This window comes from Aegilops tauschii, chromosome 6 (assembly GCF_002575655.3).
Source record: "Aegilops tauschii subsp. strangulata cultivar AL8/78 chromosome 6, Aet v6.0, whole genome shotgun sequence".
In the NCBI taxonomy this organism is placed as follows: domain Eukaryota; kingdom Viridiplantae; phylum Streptophyta; class Magnoliopsida; order Poales; family Poaceae; genus Aegilops; species Aegilops tauschii.
This window is the reverse complement of record NC_053040.3, coordinates 123,613,290-123,632,059: the sequence shown is the minus strand read 5'-3', so window position 1 is coordinate 123,632,059 and position 18,770 is coordinate 123,613,290.

The window sequence follows — 18,770 nt, the reverse complement described above, 5'->3', positions numbered from 1 at the left end:
TCCAACCAGATGTACAACTGTCACAGCAGTTGGAACTGGTCTACCAAATCACTGTCTTCACCAAGCTAACTGGTTCTATTTCCTCAACCCTTCCATTTCCTCAGTACTGTGTTGTGTGCTTATTCATATCTGTTTGAAGACATTGACTGAAGACCTTCTTAGTTTCCTCAGTTCAATTTCTTCAGTCTTTTTGTTTTCATCCTGTTTTATCCTGTGCTTACGCTTCCTATACTCTGTGTCTGTTTTCATTTCATCATGATGTCCATGTTTATGTTATGTGATGTATGCATATGAGTACTTATTCCGCTGCAAGTAGTTCTTCGCTTAGGAATTTCCTCACCCTGAAATTCCTCAGTGAAGAATTCATAAAAATCGCCTATTCACCCCCCTCTAGTCGACTTAACGCACTTTCAGTAGCCTGGATGTCGGAGTAAGTGGCCACGGGTAGCCAAACCAGCTACCCCTGGCTCTTCAGAAAATTTATCAGGCCTTTGGGCCTTCAAGCACTCCAAGCATTTGGGCCGCCTTCCCGGGCCGGCTACCACTAAAGCCGACTCCCGGAAGGCGACCCAGCCTCACCGACTCCAAGAAGCCGGCCAAGAAGGACGCCGACTCCTAGAAGCCGGCCAAGACCACAACCACTCCCACATAACGACGACCTGACGGGGCATGGCCATAGTGCGGCCCACGACCCCCGAAGCCCGAGGCGGGCATGGCTACAGGAGGCCGTACGGGAGGGATGTCTCCCGTGCGGCCCGGCACTGTAGCCACGCCAGCTACGACGTCATCCACGACCCCCTCCTGCACGGCCCAAGGACTGCGGGCCCCTTCAGCCAGAGAGAGGCGTGAAGGCGGCCCGGCTTTCCCTAGTCGGCCGGGAGCATAGCCGGCCTCCGGAAGCCGGCTACTCCCTTCCTCGAAGCAGGAGCCCCATTAAGGAGACAAGACGAGGTGAGGCTACAGTGATAGCCCCTGAGGCGGCCCACTGTAGCCATGCTCACCTCGACAAAGCCCTCATCATCAGAGGCGCGGCTACAGTAAGCAGCCGCCGACAAAGCCCTAGGCGGTGGGGCCGGCCTGTCGACCAAGTAACCGGCAGCTGGCGGGACCCACCAGCCGGCGGGACCCAGTAGCCGGCGGAGAAGCCGGCGAGCATAGACACTGACGGCTGGGACCAGATCCCAGCCGGATTACCATTGTACCCCCGGGGGGTAGGCCTATATAAACCCCCCGGAGCACCCATGCAAAGGGTTGGCCACTGAGCATAGTTAGCTTCTGGTTGGCACCTCTGCATGTTCGGCTTCCAAGCATAGCACACGCACACACACCATAGATAGAGAGAAGCGAGAGCTAGCCTTGTTCTCCTTCTCCCTTGATCCCAACAGCTCTAGGAGCGATTGTAGCTACTCTTTATCGAGCTAGTGATCATGCGGAGACCCCGCAGAGCAGGACTAGGGGTGTTATCTCCTCGGAGAGCCCCGAACCTGGGTAAGATTCGCCGGCGTGCATGTCTTCGCCTCATCCCGTTTCTAGGCACCGGCGACGTTTTATTGGCTCCCACAATGATAAGCCATCCTTTGGCATATGTCGCACCAACCACCCGACATTTGGCGCCCACCGTGGGGCCAGGTGCACCGTCGTCCGGAGACTTGTTCTGGACGGGAACCTTCTTCCTTCCCCGCGAGCGCAGCCAGCCTGCTGCGCCCGATGGCGCTTGCCCCGACGCGCTGCAAGGCGTCGACGACGCCTGTGCAGCGAGCCGCCTCGCTGATCAGCTCGGCGAGACTCGCATCTCCGACGAGCCTGCGTCCGACGCAGGCACCGACTACCCCGAGAGCCGCCTCGTCAGCCTCCTCGACCAACTTCACGTCTCCAGCGAGCCTGCTGCGGACATGGAGTCTGTCGGCTCCACCGACCCGATGCTCATCGACTCCGACACCGCGTCACTCGACGCCTACCCCTCCGACGTGGTTGTCTTCGACGACCCACTCCCTCGAGCTGACAGCGGCAGCAGCGCTGTCACCGAAGTGCTGGTCATCAGCCACGTCTCCAACTTGGGCGGGAGCGCCCGCGACGCTCAGCAAGCAGCGATGCACTACCTCTCCATCCCCCTCCCGGCCGACGCCGACGCCGAGACCCTGGAGGCACGCCGTCTTGCCCTCATCACGGAGAGCAAGAAGATAGCCTCGATGAGGCGCCTCACCGAGGCCCACCAGCGCGAAGTCGACCGCGCCGCCTTCGGGACGCCGCCGCCGAGCGGCCCGAGCCGAGCCGACTTCATCCAGAAGCGCGGCGCAGCCGTTGCCAGCATGCTGGGCGCAGATCGCCCCGTCTACGCCACCCCGCTCGAGAATCTGCGAGCCGCTCAGGCGGCAGCAGAGGAGCTCAATGGGCTGGGAGCCGATGAGCTCCCCTACATGACAAGACGGATCCAGCAGCTGATCGACGCGGCTGCAGAACGGCACGAAGCCGGCGCCCGAGCTGATAGCCATCCCCCGCGCCGGGAGCACGCCGCGACGTCCCGCTCGCCGACTGCGAGCGGCACGCGCCAGAAGAAAGACAAGGAGCCGGCTGCCAGCCGCAGCCGGACCCGCATCACTATCGAGCGCGACGCGGAAGGCCGCCCTCGGGCGGTTGAACATCAGGGAAACCTGCCCCCTCCCCCGCCTCGAAGAGAAAGACGCCTCACTCCGCCGCCCATCACACATCCGACTCTTGGCGACCGACTCGGCCGCTGAGAAGGAGTCGGCGAGAGTGACGCCCGCCACAGGATCGACCGCCTTGCTCGGTCCCTGGCGTTAGAAGAAGAAGACGATGTCGGCCCGCCATGCTTTGGCCCCCGCATCCGCGACGAGCCCTTCCCCAAAGGGTTCTCGCTCCCCAGAGACACGCCCAAGTACAACGGCTCGGTGAAGCCGGAAGATTGGCTCATCGACTACTCCACAGCCGTCAGCATCGCCAACGGCAATCGGCGCGTTGCCGTGAAGTACGTCCCCCTGATGCTGTAGGGCACGGCGCGCACATGGCTCAACAGCCTCAAGCCATACAGCATCAATAGCTGGCTGGACTTCACCGAGTTTTTCGTCCTCAACTTCACTAGCACCTACAAGCGGCCTCCCAAGCCTCGCCAGCTCTCCCTCTGCGTCCAAGGGCCCAATGAGTCGACCCGCGACTACCTCACGCGATGGGCCGAGCTCTGCAACTCTTGTGAGGGAGTGCATGAGGTCCAGGCCATCGAGTACTTCACTGCCGAGTGCCGAGAGGGCACCCTCCTCAAGCACCGACTCCTCTGCGACGAGCCGGCTACCCTCGATGAGTTGCTGATCACCGCCGACAAGTACGCCACTGCCGACTCCTCCATGAAGACCGAGCTCCGAGTGGACGCCTCGGGGAAGGTAGTCGCTCCGGCTCCCAAGACGCCGACTGGCGACCCAAACCGGCGCCCCTACCAGAACGACCACAAGCGCAAGGGCCCCATGCCGACTTCCTCCAGTCGGCAGGTGGCCACAGTTGAAGACGAGCAGCCCGAGGAGCGGCCCGCTCCCAAGAAGAAGGGAGGCCGGCCGCCCTGGCAGCCGTCCTTCTCCTACGAACAAGCACTCGATGCCCCCTACAAGTTCCACAGCGGCGCGAAGCCGTCCAACCATACAACACGGAAATGCCACTGGCTCACCCGCATCACCAAGGGCGAAGGGATAGTGCCGTCTCCGCCTCCCGGCCCGCCGCCTCCAGCTCCCCAGCAGTCGGCGCCATCCAAGACGAGTTCCCTGAAGCGCACGACGCCTACGTCGTCTTCACGAGCCAAGTCGACAACAAGCGCAGTCGACGCCGGCAACACCAAGAAGTAAACGCAGTCGCCTCTAGCACCGCCGAGTTCATGCATTGGTCGGAAAAGCCCATCAGCTGGAGCCAGGCCGACCACCCAGAGGTGATGCCTTCGCCTGGCTCCTATGCTATGGTCTTGGACGTCACCCTTGCGACGGAGAGGCGAGCTGCCAGATTTTCCCGCGTCCTGATAGACGGCGGAAGCAGTATCAACATACTGTACTGCGACACCATGGACAAGCTGAACATCAAAGCAAAGCAGCTCATGCCGAGCCGCACTGTCTTCCATGGTATCGTACCCGGCCTATCTTGCTCTCCAATCGGCAAGATCAAAATGGATGTTCTCTTCGGAGACAAAGATCACTTCCGCCGGGAAGCAATATGGTTCGAGGTGGTGGATTTGGAAAGCCCCTATCATGCACTGCTTGGCCGACCTGCTTTGGCCAAGTTCATGGCTGTGCCCCACTATGCCTACCTGAAGATGAAGATGCCGAGCTCGAAAGGGATCATCACGGTAGCCGGCGACTACAAGAAGTCCATCGAGTGTGCCATGGCCAGCAGCCGGCTGGCCGAGTCCCTCGTGGTGGCGGAAGAGAAGAAGATGCTGGAACGGGTTGTGGCCATGGCCGGCAAGCAGCCGACCTTGTCCCCCAACCCCAAGGACTGTGATGCGCAGGGCTCCTTCCAGCCTGCCAAAGAGACGAAGAAGATACCTCTAGACCCGGAGCACCCGGAGAGGTTCGCCGTGATTGGGGCGAACTTGGACAGTAAATAGGAAGGCGAGCTCGCCGACTTCCTCCGTGAGAATCGAGACATCTTTGCATGGTCCCCAAAGGACATGCCGGGTGTCCCGAAGGATTTCGCCGAGCACAAATTACATGTCCGAGCTGATGCGAAGCCGGTCAAGCAACCCCTCCGCCGACTACCAGAAGAGAAGCGAAGAATCGTGGGAGAAGAGATAGCCCGGCTCCTTGCAGCCGGCTTCATCATGGAAGTGTTCTTTCCAGAATGGCTTGCCAATCCAGTTCTGGTTTTGAAGAAGAATAACAAGTGGCGCATGTGTATAGACTACACAAGCTTGAACAAGGCCTGCCCAAAGGATCCGTTTGCTTTGCCACGGATTGACCAAGTGATAGACTCCACAGCCGGATGCGAGCTGTTAAGTTTCTTGGATGCATACTCAGGATATCATCAGATCAAGTTGGACCCAGCTGACCGCCTGAAGACTGCCTTCATCACACCCTTTGGAGCTTTTTGCTACCTGACAATGACATTCGGCTTGAGAAACGCCGGTGCCACTTTTCAGCGTTGCATGCAGAAATGTCTCTTGAAACAACTCGGCAGAAATGCCCACGTCTACGTAGACGACATTGTGGTGAAGACAGAGAAGCGCGGTACCTTGCTGGAAGACCTGAAGGAAACATTTGCCAACTTGCGCCGATTCCAGATCAAGCTCAACCCCGAGAAGTGCGTGTTCGGAGTACCAGCCGGCCAGCTGCTAGGCTTCCTGGTCTCCGAACGCGGCATTGAGTGCAACCCTGTCAAGATCAAGGCCATCGAGAGGATGGAGATACCCACCAAGTTGCGAGATGTGCAGAAGTTCACTGGCTGCTTAGCCTCCCTGAACCGTTTTATCAGCCGACTAGGAGAGAAGGCCCTCCCCCTGTACCGACTCATGAAGAAGTCCACTCACTTTGAGTGGAATGATCAAGCCGACCAAGCCTTCCATGAGTTGAAGAAAATGTTGACCACTCCGCCTGTCCTGGCTGCGCCGACTGAGAAGGAGCCCATGCTCCTCTACATCGCCGCGACAAGCCGAGTCGTCAGCACTGTTGTTGTGGTCCAGCGCCCGGAGGAAGGCCGAGCCCAGCTGGTCCAGAGGCCGGTCTACTATCTCAGCGAAGTACTACCCAGCTCAAAGCAAAACTACCCGCACTACCAGAAGATGTGCTATGGGGTGTACTTCGCTGCCAAGAAATTGAAGCCCTACTTCCAAGAGCACCCCATCACGGTCGTGTGCACTGCCCCGCTCGCCGAGATCATAGGCAGCCGGGATGCATCCGGCCGGGTGGCCAAATGGGACATTGCCTTGGCGCCCTACACGATCTTCTATCAACCCCGCACCGCCATCAAGTCGCAAGCATTGGCCGACTTCCTCGTCGACTGGGCCGAGACCCAGTACTTACCGCCGGCTCCCGACTCTACCCATTGGCGGATGCACTTTGACGGGTCCAAGATGCGCACCGGCTTGGGAGCCGGCATCGTCCTCACCTCTCCCAAAGGAGACAAGCTCAAGTACACGCTGCAGATCCACTTCGCCGCCTCCAACAACGTGGCCGAGTACGAGGCGCTCGTACATGGGCTCCGGCTAGCCAAAGAGCTCGGCATACGCCGGATCCTGTGCTACGGCGACTCCGACTTAGTGGTCCAGCAATCATCTGGCGATTGGGACGCCAAGGACGCGAACATGGCGAGCTACCGCTTCCTCGTCCAGCAGATGAGCGGATACTTCGAAGGGTGCGAGTTCCTTCACGTGCCAAGGGCCGACAACGACCAAGCAGATGCCCTAGCACGGATCGGCTCCACCCGACAAGCCATACCGACTGGCGTCTCCCTCCAACGCCTCCTCAAGCCGTCCATCAAGCCGTCTCCAGAGTCGGACTCCATCTTCGTACCGCCTGCGCCAGAAACAGCCGGATCCGGCTCAAGAAATCCCGCAGGCGGCACGGGGACTTCGACGACTGCCCCGGGAACCGACGTAGTCGCACCCGGCCCAGGGACCTCAGAGCCCGGCCCGGGGACTGCAGCAGTCGGCCCGGGGACTGCAACGACGCAAGAAGTGGTGGTCGACCCCAACGCAACACCCAACCCACCCACCCGAGTCATGGTGGCCACGATAACAGCAGAAGAAGTCACAGCTCCCTCATGGGCCCAGCCCATCCTCAAGTTCCTAGTCAGCAGAGAGCTGCCGACTGATGAAATCGCAGCAAGACTAGTGCAACGACGAGCCGCAGCATACACAATAATCAACAGGGAGCTTGTGAAGCGCAGCGTCACTGGAGTCTTCCAGCGTTGCGTCGAGCCAGAAAAAGGAGTGGCAATCTTCAAAGACATCCACCAAGGCGAATGCGGCCACCACGCCGCCTCAAGATCCCTCGTGGCCAAGGCTTTCCGCCATGGGTTCTTCTGGCCGACTGCCTTGGAGGATGCTAAAGAAATAGTGAAGACCTGCAGAGGATGTCAAGTCTTCAGTTCCAAACAACACCTGCCGGCTTCTGCCCTCAAGACCATTCCCCTCACCTGACCTTTCGCCGTCTGGGGACTGGACATGGTGGGCCCTTTCAAGACGGCCCGCGGTGGCTTGACACACCTGCTTGTTGCGGTGGACAAGTTCACAAAGTGGATCAAAGCCAAGCCCATCAAGAAGCTGAACGGGCCGACTGCCGTGACATTCATCACCGACATCACCACTCGGTACGGCGTGCCGCACAGCATCATCACCGACAACGGCACAAACTTCGCCAAAGGCGCACTGGCACGTTTCTGCGCGACACAGGGCATCCGACTGGACTTAGCGTCCGTTGCCCACCCACAGTCAAACGGCCAGGTCGAGCGAGCAAATGGACTTATCCTCTCCGGCATCAAACCCCGACTGGTTGTACCACTGGAACGATCGGCCGGCTGCTGGCTCGAAGAGCTGCCGGCTGTCCTCTGGAGTCTGCGCACTACACCCAACAAGTCAACCGACTTCACTCCATTCTTCCTCGTGTACGGTGCCGAGGCTGTCATCCCAACAGACATCGAGTTCGACTCGCCTCGGATCACCATGTACACGGAGGAGGAAGCCAAAGAAGCAAGAGAAGACGGCGTCGACCTACTGGAAGAAGGCCGGCTGTTAGCCCTCAGCCGGTCCGCCATCTACCAGCAAGGCCTGCGCCGCTACTACAACCGCAAGGTCAAGCCAAGATCCTTCCAAGAGGGCGACCTTGTGCTCCGGCTGATCCAGCGAACAGCCGGCCAGCACAAGCTCTCGGCCCCTTGGGAAGGCCCCTTCGTCGTCAGCAAGGCACTCGGCAACGACTCCTACTACTTGATCGACGCGCAAAAGCCAAGAGCACGCAAGAGAGACGACTCCGGCAAGGAGTCGGAGCGACCATGGAACGCAAACCTCCTAAGACGATTTTACAGCTGAAAAGCAGTATGTATCACGCTACCCCTTTTGTATTAAGTTACAAACCAACAGGCCCCCCGAACAGTACTCGGGGACTGCCTTTTATTTATCTATGGATGACGAGTGTCATATCCATGAATGTCTTATTACATTTTGAATTCTTGTCCGGCACCGGGTCCGACTAGTCGGCCCGGGGACTGGCCGCCTTAAGCTATATTATAAGTTCTTCCCGAAGTCAGCAAAGTAGTGCGCCGGCTCCCCAGTCCTCTCTTGTTGAAAGTCGCAGCTCAAAGAACTGACTGTCCGACTAGCAAGAGAGAAGACAGAAAGGACGCCCACACGAAAACGGCTAAGGAACAACTAACCTATATAGCAAAAAGACGGCCTCTATATACGCCTGCCGACTGTCACAACAGCCGGCTGGCCGGCTTCCTAAAAACTTAGCTTAAGTCCAACCGAGCTAAAAGTACTTCCCCCTCCCCAATCGGCCAGGCACTCCCCGGCTGCAGTTTGTAGAACAACTGTTTGACTAGGGAGACGACAACCAAGGGAGGGCGGCAAAGGAAAAAAGCAGAAGGACAAAAAGCAAAAGTACAAGGAAAAGCCGATTGCATAACTTATATACATAAAGCCGCCTAAAGGCTGGCAACAGAATTAAGTTTGAATACACCCAGTGGGTGGAATTGCGCAGACTTAACTGAACATTGTTCAAAAGTAACAAGACAGGAAACAAAAGAAAGAAGACAAAGGCGCGAAGGCCGAGTTGGTCGGTGAAGGCAGCTCGCCGGCTGAAGGAGTGGCCGCCTAGCTGGTCCCGGCTTGACCGCCTCCCGCGACAGGAGACGCACTCGCACGCAGCGTAGTGCTGGAGGCGCGGTCAGGCTGGCCGGCTGCTCCACCAGCCGGCTCGACGTCTTCACCCTCCTCCTCCTCCTCTTCGCCCTCGTCGCTGGAGTCGATCTCCTCCGCCGAGTCCTCGCCGTACGCCGGGTCCAGCCCGAACCAATCTTCCGGCTGGGCGACTCCATTGTCGTCCACCTCGGGGGCGAAGACGTTGGTGTCGGTGTAGTCGGCGATTGCCGAAGCCCGTCGAATGATGGCTGGCCGCGCCGGCTCCAGCTCCGCGTCGGCTTGCTGCCGCCAGGTGGCCAGCTGGTCCAGATTCAGGCCTGGGTACCAGGCCTTGACGAACTCCAGCGCCCGCCCGGCGCCGGAGCGAGCCGCTGACGCCTTCCAAGCCTCGAAGCGCCCGACGGCCACCTCCAGCCAGTCGGCGGTCCGACTGGGAGTGCGCGGGATCACTTGGCCGGGCCAGAGGGCGGCCAGGACCTGCGACCCGGCACGCTGAAGCCGGCGGAGCAGCCTGTGAGCCGGCTGGATACGAGCCTGGATCGCCAGGAGCTGCTCCGCCAGCGAGCGGCCGGCAGTCGGCGAAATCTCGAAGCCGGCTTGCCTCTTCGCCTGGCGACGAGCTTCGATGGCCTGGTTGGCGGCAGTGGAATAGCCGGGGAAGTACTCTGCGCAGAAAAGAAAAGAAGAACCCCAAGTCAGAAAAACAAGTCAAAATGACAGATGGCAAGAAAGGACGAAGGGGTAGACGACTTACCGTCAACCAGATCCTCAATCTGGCCATAGCCGGAGACCAGAGTCTGCCTGGCTTCGTCCCAGGCGGCCGCCTCCGTCTCGAACTCGGCCTGGAGGGCAGCTTCGCGGTCCTGCGCGGCCTTCAGCGCCGCCTTGTGGCTTTCCTCCTGGTCGGCCAGCTTCTTGACCAGGCGGTCGCGCTCCTGCACCAAGGCGGCGAGCTCCGCGTCCTTGGCACGAAGAGCAGTCTGGGACTCCCCCAGCTGTGCCCTCAGACTGGCGTTGGCCGCTGCAGAGACAGAAGAAGAAGAACAATGAGAAATCATCAAGGAAGATCCGAGCCGACTGCTCAGCAGTCGGCCCGAATCTCGGGGACTACACCCAGTGGGTGCGCTGACGCGCCCCCACATGAGATAGAGATCAAGTTACATACCTCGGCTTTCAGTGAGATCGGCGGTCTTCTGCGTCAGCTCCCGAGCCTGGGAGTTGAAGGCGGCCGCTCGGAGGTTGTGATAGTCCTGCAAGATGGACAGAAGATCGACGTGAGAACGAAAGCAACGATGAGAAATCATCAAGGAAGATCCGAGCCGACTGCTCAGCAGTCGGCCCGAATCTCGGGGACTACACCCAGTGGGTGCGCTGACGCGCCCCCACGAGAGAAATCAAGAAGAAGATGAGAATACTAACCCGGATGGCAGCCCGCGTGGCGAGGAATTCGTCGGTGAACTGCCGCAGCGCCGCGGCTTGGCCCTGGAGCCGGGTCCGGATGTCTTGCGCGGCGATGTTCACTACGGCTGTCCCTCCGCCTGGCGTCCACCCGGAGGTAGCACTGGCCGCCTCCGCGTCTCGGGCCGATGAGCTGGAGCCCACGGCCGGCCATGGCTCCGACGCCGCTTTCTGCGGCTCCGACGCGGCCTTCCCTGCGCGCCGGCTTGGCGGAACCCGGACTGCCACCGCAGCTCCCGCGGCCGGCTCGCCTTCCGCCGACTGTGTGGGCGCAGGCTCAGTCTGGCCGCCTTGGGCCGCCCTAGTCGGAGGAGTCGGCCCCGGCGCCTCCCTCACGAAGATGACGTCGTCGCCGCTCCCACCCAGACCCGGCTGGTAATCGCTGGCTCCCCCTGGCGAGGGATCCGCGTCCCCGGGCGCCATGGCGCGCAGGGGGGTGACCATCAAGGCCTCCCCTGCCGCCGCTTCGGCCTCGGCCTCTGCCTGGGCCTTGGCTGCAGCCTCGGTGAGCGCCTTCGCCGCCTCCTCGTCCCGAGCTGCCTGGGCGGCGGCTGCCTTCCGTGCCTCCGCCTCCCGCGCTTCCTGCTCCTCCCGCACCTCCCGCGCGTTCCTTTCCGTCGCCTCCAGGAGGGCGGCGCGGGGATCTACGCGGCGGGTGGTGCTCCCAGAGCCCCCTGGCGACTCGACAACGGAACCGCCAGCCGCCCGCTCGAGTGACAGTGGAGCTCTGATCAAAGAAAAGAAGACAAAGGTTCAGAAGACCACCCAAGAAAAGAAAGAAGGAGAATACACAGAAAGAAAGAAAGCTTACGCTGACACAGCCTGCGGCTGCTTCACCACTTTGCGGAAGCGAGCCGCCTTCGCGGCCGCCTCTTCCCGCCTAGTGGCTGCCGCCCCACCCCTCGGCTTCTTCGTCCGGCTACCGAACATGCCCTGGGTGGTGCGACGTTTCTGGCCTCTACCCCGAGCAGGCTGCGCGCCGGAGGAGCCCGCGCCGCGTCCGGAGGCTGGCTGGCGGGGCGGGACGACTTCGGCTTCGTCCTCATCCGGCCAATCGTCGAAGGTCGCGGAGAACCCGGCGCCGCCTGCTTCGCCGCCGGCTCGGCGGCTTCCTCCATATGGACCGCCCCCAGATCGGGGTCCTCCTGGTCGTGCTCGGTCCGGTCGGGGACGAAGCGGCGCTCCGCGTCCGCCCCGCCGGCCGGCCGAAGCAGAGGATTCTGTCGAAAGAGCGAGCCGACTGAGTTAGAGTCGGCCCGGAGGAACTCGGCGACAAAGAGAAAAAGAGAAGGGGAGTGTACCGTAGGCGGAGGATTGGCGCGGCTGTATGGCTCCTTGCCGAATTGCCAGTCGTCGGGAAGCTGGCAGTTGGCGAGGTAGTTCACCATGTCGGCCGCGTCGGCCTGCGGCATCTCCTTGGTGCACATCCGGCTTGGATCGAGCTGGCCGCTCATCTGACAGATCAGATGAGGCCGGCTCTGGAGCGGGAGGACCCGGCGCGTGACAAACGCGGACAGAAGGTCGGGCCCCGTCAGGCCCTCCGACTGGACCATCACCCGCAGGCGGGCGATGGCGGCGTTCCCTCCCTGCGATAGCGTCACCGCCCGGAAGGACCACTGGGGCAGCCTCGCCGCCGGCGGGCCGGCTACGTAAGCCGGCAGGTTGACGTAGTCGCCCCGTGGAGCGATGTTCCGCACGTAGAAGTATGATTTCTGCCACTTCTTCACCGATTGGATCAGCGTGATGACGGGGAAGGGGTTGTCGGCGCCCGATCTCCGCGACGCGATGAAGGCGCCAGTGTGGGCCGGCACGCCCTGGCTGCGCGTACCCAGCTTCGACTGGAAGAACTCCCCCCAGAGCTCAAGGGTGGGGAGGACGCCGAGATAGCCCTCGCACAGGGTGACGAAGGCCGACAGCAGCACCACCGCGTTGGGGGTGAGGTGGTGCGGCTGGAGCTGATAGAAGTCCAGCCAGGTGCGGAAGAAGGCGCTCACTGGCAAGCCGAAGCCGCGCAGGAAGTGCGAGCGGAAGACCACCCGCTCGCCATCCCGCGGCGCCGGCCTGATTTCTTTCTCCGGCGCGAGGCGGACCTCCACTTTGTCCGCACTGGGCAGACGCCGTGTGTCGCGGAGGAAGTCAATGTGGTCGTTGTGGATGATGGAGCCATCCCAATCCCCGCCACGCTGCTCTACGTGGGGAGGCATGGCGGAAGCTAGCACGGCGGCGGAGGAGCGTGCGGAGGAAGAGCGCGGCGGCGAGGCGCTGTTGCGAGAACGACCAAGGCAAGAAGACGGCGGAAGTAGGAGGAGCGTGCGAGGGCCTGCCGCCCTCCACCTCCCCCTACTTATAGCCTCGCGCGGCCGAAGAGGCCGGACGTGGGGGGGACGTGGGATTAACTGCGCCCACTCCCCCCACGTCTCGCGTTTATTACGCATAAGTGCGAGCCGAAACTGCCGCACGGAACGTGCGGGCGGTTCCGGGATACAAAAGATCCGCGCCTGGGCTGGGGCGCGGACGTGGCGGGCCCCCTCTCTGCGGCAACGTCCCGTCTCGCGCGTGGGCTGGCAGGCTTTCCGGCTACGTGGCGCGCCGTCGGCCCGCAGCCGGCCCGCGGCCCGGCGCACATGCCAGCGGGCTCCCACCCTCCGACTCCAGAAGATTTCGGCTCAGGCGACGTGCCTGACCAAGGCCGGCTCCCAGCTGCCGGCTTGTCGCGATGGGAAGCTGTTCGAGCTTCTCGAACCCTACTCCACCTCGAAGCCCGATCAGCTTCGGGGACTACTGTCGGAGTAAGTGGCCACGGGTAGCCAAACCGGCTACCCCTGGCTCTTCAGAAAATTTATCAGGCCTTTGGGCCTTCAAGCACTCCAAGCATTTGGGCCGCCTTCCCGGGCCGGCTACCACTAAAGCCGACTCCCGGAAGGTGACCCAGCCTCACCGACTCCAAGAAGCCGGCCAAGAAGGACGCCGACTCCTAGAAGCCGGCCAAGACCACAACCACTCCCACATAACGACGACCTGACGGGGCATGGCCACAGTGCGGCCCACGACCCCCGAAGCCCGAGGCGGGCATGGCTATAGGAGGCCGTACGGGAGGGATGTCTCCCGTGCGGCCCGGCACTGTAGCCACGCCAGCTACGACGTCATCCACGACCCCCTCCTGTACGGCCCAAGGACTGCGGGCCCCTTCAGCCAGAGAGAGGCGTGAAGGCGGCCCAGCTTTCCCTAGTCGGCCGGGAGCATAGCCGGCCTCCGGAAGCCGGCTACTCCCTTCCTCAAAGCAGGAGCCCCATTAAGGAGACAAGACAAGGTGAGGCTACAGTGATAGCCCCCGAGGCGGCCCACTGTAGCCATGCTCACCTCGACAAAGCCCTCATCATCAGAGGCGCGGCTACAGTAAGCAGCCGCCGACAAAGCCCTAGGCGGTGGGGCCGGCCTGTCGACCAAGTAACCGGCAGCTGGCGGGACCCACCAGCCGGCGGGACCCAGCAGCCGGCGGAGAAGCCGGCGAGCATAGACACTGACGGCTGGGACCAAATCCCAGCCGGATTACCATTGTACCCCCGGGGGGTAGGCCTATATAAACCCCCCGGAGCACCCATGCAAAGGGTTGGCCACTGAGCATAGTTAGCTTCTGGTTGGCACCTCTGCATGTTCGGCTTCCAAGCATAGCACACGCACACACACCATAGATAGAGAGAAGCGAGAGCTAGCCTTGTTCTCCTTCTCCCTTGATCCCAACAGCTCTAGGAGCGATTGTAGCTACTCTTTATCGAGCTAGTGATCATGCGGAGACCCCGCAGAGCAGGACTAGGGGTGTTATCTCCTCGGAGAGCCCCGAACCTGGGTAAGATTCGCCGGCGTGCATGTCTTCGCCTCATCCCATTTCCAGGCACCGGCGACGTTTTATTGGCTCCCACAATGATAAGCCATCCTTTGGCATATGTCGCACCAACCACCCGACACTGGAGCTACAAGTCGTACCTTATTCCTCACCATAAGGCCATTTTCATCTTGCTTGTTGCGGTACATCCACTTTGTGCCGATGATATTGTGCTTGCGAGGATCTGGTCGCTTCACAAGCTCCTAGACGTTGTTGAGCTTGAATTGATGGAATTCCTCTTGCATAGCTTGAATCCACTCAGGCTCCAGAAATGCTTCATCTAACTTAGTGGGCTCTGTGATAGAGACGAAAGCAAAGTGCCCACAAAAGTTAGACAAGTGTGAAGCTTTTGAGCGTGTGAGAGGACCTGGTGCATTGATGTCGCTGATGATTTTCTCAATCTGCACTTCATTTGCAACACGAGGATGAGCTGGTTTGCGACGAGGGATTGGATCAGCATTTCTTCAGAACCATATTCTTCAGGTGCACCAGCATGATGTTCTTCACGGTCTGGAATAACTTCTTCAGCATATTCTTCGGTGGGAATGACATCTTCAGTAGCCTTGAACTTGATGGTTTCCTCATGAGACTGTTCATCTAGCACAGGAGGTAGGTGCTCTCTGTGCGAGCCATTAGGTTCATCGAACCGCACATCTATAGTTTCAACAACCTTGTGGTGAACAGTGTTGAAGACTCTGTAGGTGTGCGAGTCCTTTCCGTAACCAAGCATAAAACCTTCATGTGCTTTCGGTGCAAATTTAGAATTGTGATGAGGATCTCTAATCCAACATTTAGCACCGAAGACTTTGAAATAACTCACATTGGGTTTCTTGTCAGTGAGGAGTTCATATGCAGTCTTCTTGAAGAATTTGTGAAGATATACCCTGTTGATGATGTGGCACGCAGTATCAATTGCCTCAATCCAGAAATGACGAGGTGTCTTGTATTCATCAAGCATAGTGCGAGCCATCTCAACAAGAGTCCTATTCTTGTGCTCCACAATGCCATTCTGCTGAGGAGTATCAGGAGCAGATGACTCATGAGTAATACCAAGTTCATCAAGATAGTCATCAAGACCAGTATTCTTGAACTCAGTTCCATTGTCACTTCTGATGTGCTTGATCTTCGCACCAAAGTTGGTTGAAGCCCTTGAGGAAAATCATTTGAAGACTTCCTGCACTTCACGTTTGTAAGTGACGATATGTACCCATGTGTAACGAGAGTAATCATCAACAATAACTAAGCCATATAGAGATGCTTCATTGGTGAATGCAGAATAATGCATGGTTAGGACCAAAGAGATCCATGTGAAGCAATTCAAATGGACGAGTGGTAGTCATGATAGTCTTCGTTGGATGCTTGGCCTTGGTCATCTTTCCAGCTTCACAAGCACTACATAGGTGATCCTTGAGGAATTTGACATTCTCAATGCCAATGACATGCTTCTTCTTCGCGAGCGTGTGCAAATTCCTCATCCCAGCATGACCGAGTCGTCGATGCCATAGCCAACCTTCTGAAGCTTTTGCAAGTAGGCATATAGCAGGCTGTGGTCCTGTAGAGAAATCAACAATATACAGGTCTCCTCTCCTACAGCCTTCGAAGACTTTGGAATGGTCAGCTTCCATGATCACAAAACAATGATACTTGCCAAAGATAACAACCATATCAAGATCACAAAGCCTTGAGACTGACATGAGGTTGAATCCTAAGGACTCGACAAGCATGACTTTGTCCATGTGTCGATCCTTTGAGATTGCAACCTTACCTAGACCCAATACCTTTCTTTTGTCTTTGTCAGCGTAGGTGATATGCTTCAGATGTGATGGAGATAATGGAGCATCCATCAATAAGTTCTTGTCACCAGTCATGTGATTTGTACATCCACTATCAAGGACCCACTCAGTGGCTTTCGGTTGATCATCCTGTAGATGAATTACTGCAGCTTACAAACTCATATACTTCATGAGTGAAGAATATGATATCAAATTCATCAGATCAATTTCATCAAGCAAGAGTACAGATAAAGCAGCATGAGGACGTGAGAAATGAAAATTCATTTCTTCATGATTAGCTTGCGTCCTTTCAAGCATATTCAGGTCTCCAGCATATTCTTCAGACGTTTAAGTTTGTCTGGAGACCTGACCCTGCATAAGAGATTAGTTCTTTTTCTTCACCACCCACATCTGGAGGGGTGGCAAAGAGTTCATCATTCTGCGAGCTCCATAAGAGAAAGGTGGCATAGAAGCCAGTCCACTTCGTTTCACATAAGAGGAGTTAGGGTAAGCATATGAATAAGTAGAGAAATTCTTTGAGGACTTATGAACATAATGGTTAGAAGAATAATGCTCATATTCATAGCCCTTAAATCTTCCCTGCGAAATAGAAGTATTAGCACGATGATGTTCATATGAGGACTTTGATCCTTTTGAGGAATTTGATCCACGTGAGGAATTTGGTCTGTATGAGGACTTGAATCCATATGAAGAATTTGGTCCATATGAAGAGTTGCATCTGGGGTTCCTGTTCTTCACAGGTGGTGTCATGATGACATTCACCTGAAGACTTTCAAGACACCTTTTGGGAACCCAAATTTTCTTCATAGGGGAACCATTCCTGCAGTTAGTGCCAACATATCTAGCAAATACTTCACCATTCTGATTTTTGAATAGCTTATAGCTGGAGTCAAATGACTCATCAGAAGAATGAGGAGATTCACATGTAAAGCCAGATAAAGTAGATGGATCAACTGGAGGTCCCTTTGCAGCAACCCATGAGGTTTTGGGATACTGCTCAGGCTTCTAGTATGTTCCATCAGCATTGAGTTTCCTCTCAAAGGCAATACCCTATTTTCTAGGGTTACTGTTGAGGATCTGCTTTTTAAGCACATCACAAAGAGCCTGGTTCCCTTTGAGGCTTTTGTACATGCCTGTCATATACAATTCCTTCAGCCCTGCATTGTCATTGATACTAGCAATATCCTCAGATGAGGAATTAGTGATAGCAGAGACAGGTGAAGAATTAGCAGATTCACGTTCAATGCACTTCAAACATGGAGGAATAAATTCTTCCTGAGCAGCGCTGATTTGTTGAGAAAGCAATGAATCACGCTCCTTCTAAAGGTCTTCATAACTCACCCTTAGCTTCTCAAGATCTTCCTTTTTTTGAAGAAATTCATAAGAAAGCTTCTCATGATCAGATAAGAGAGTGTTATGATGACTCTGAAGATTGTCAAACTTGGACTGAAGTCTCTGAAGATTTCCAGTCAAGGTTTTAGTGCGATCCATTTCTTCACCCAACATATCATCGCTCTTGTCTAGCATGTTTTGAACCTTTTCAAAAGCCTTTTGTTGTTTTACAGCAGTCTTAGCAAGTTTAGAGTAGCTAGGCTTGAGGTTTTCATCAGATTCATCCTCACTTGATTCAGAGGAGGGATTGCTACCTCTTGAGCATGCGTTGGTTTTCCCTTTAAGAGGAAAGGGTGATGTAGCAAAGTAGCGTAAGTATTTCCCTCAGTTTTTGAGAACCAAGGTATCAATCCAGTAGGAGACTACACGCAAGTCACCTAGTACCTGCACAAACAATCAAGAACCTTGCAACCAACGCGATAAAGGGGTTGTCAATCCCTTCACGGCCACTTGCAAAAGTGAGATCTGATAAAGATAATAAGATAAATATTTTTGGTATTTTTGTTGTATAGATTGGAAAATAAAGATTGCAAAATAAATAGTAAACTAGAATTGTAGATTGAAAACTTATATAATGTAAAGTAGACCCGGGGGCCATAGGTTTCACTAGTGGCTTCTCTCATGATAGCAAGTATTACGGTAGGTGAACGAATTACTACCGAGCAATTGAAAGAAAAGCGGATAATTATAATGATATCTAAGGCAATGATCATGAATATAGGATCACGTCCGTGTCAAGTAGACCGAAACGATTCCGCATCTACTACTATTACTCCACACATCGACCGCTATCCAGCATGCATCTAGAGTATTACGTTCATAAGAACGGAGTAACGCTTTAAGCAAGATGACATGATGTAGAGGGATAAACTCAAGCAATATGATATAAACCCCATCTTTTTATCCTTGATGGAAACAATACAATACGTGTCGGTTCCCTTTCTGTCACTGGGATCGAGCACCGCAAGATTGAACCCAAAGCTAAGCACTTCTCCCATTGCAAGAAACATCAATCTAGTAGGCCAAACTGAATCGATAATTTGAAGAGACTTGCAAAGATATCAAATCATGCATATAAGAATTCAGAGAAGAACCAAATAATATTCATAGATAATCAAATTCATAAACCCACAATTCATCGGATCTCAACAAACACACCGCAAAAGAATATTACATCGAATAGATCTCCAAGAACATCGAGGAGAACTTTGGATTGAGATCCAAAGAGAGAGAAGAAGCCATCTAGCTAATAACTATGGACCCGAAGGTCTGTGGTAAACTACTCACACATCATCGAAGAGGCTATGGTGTTGATGTAGAAGCCCTCCGTGATCGAATCCCCCTCCAGCAAATTGCCGGAAAAGGCCCCAAGATGGGATCTCACGGGTACAGAAGA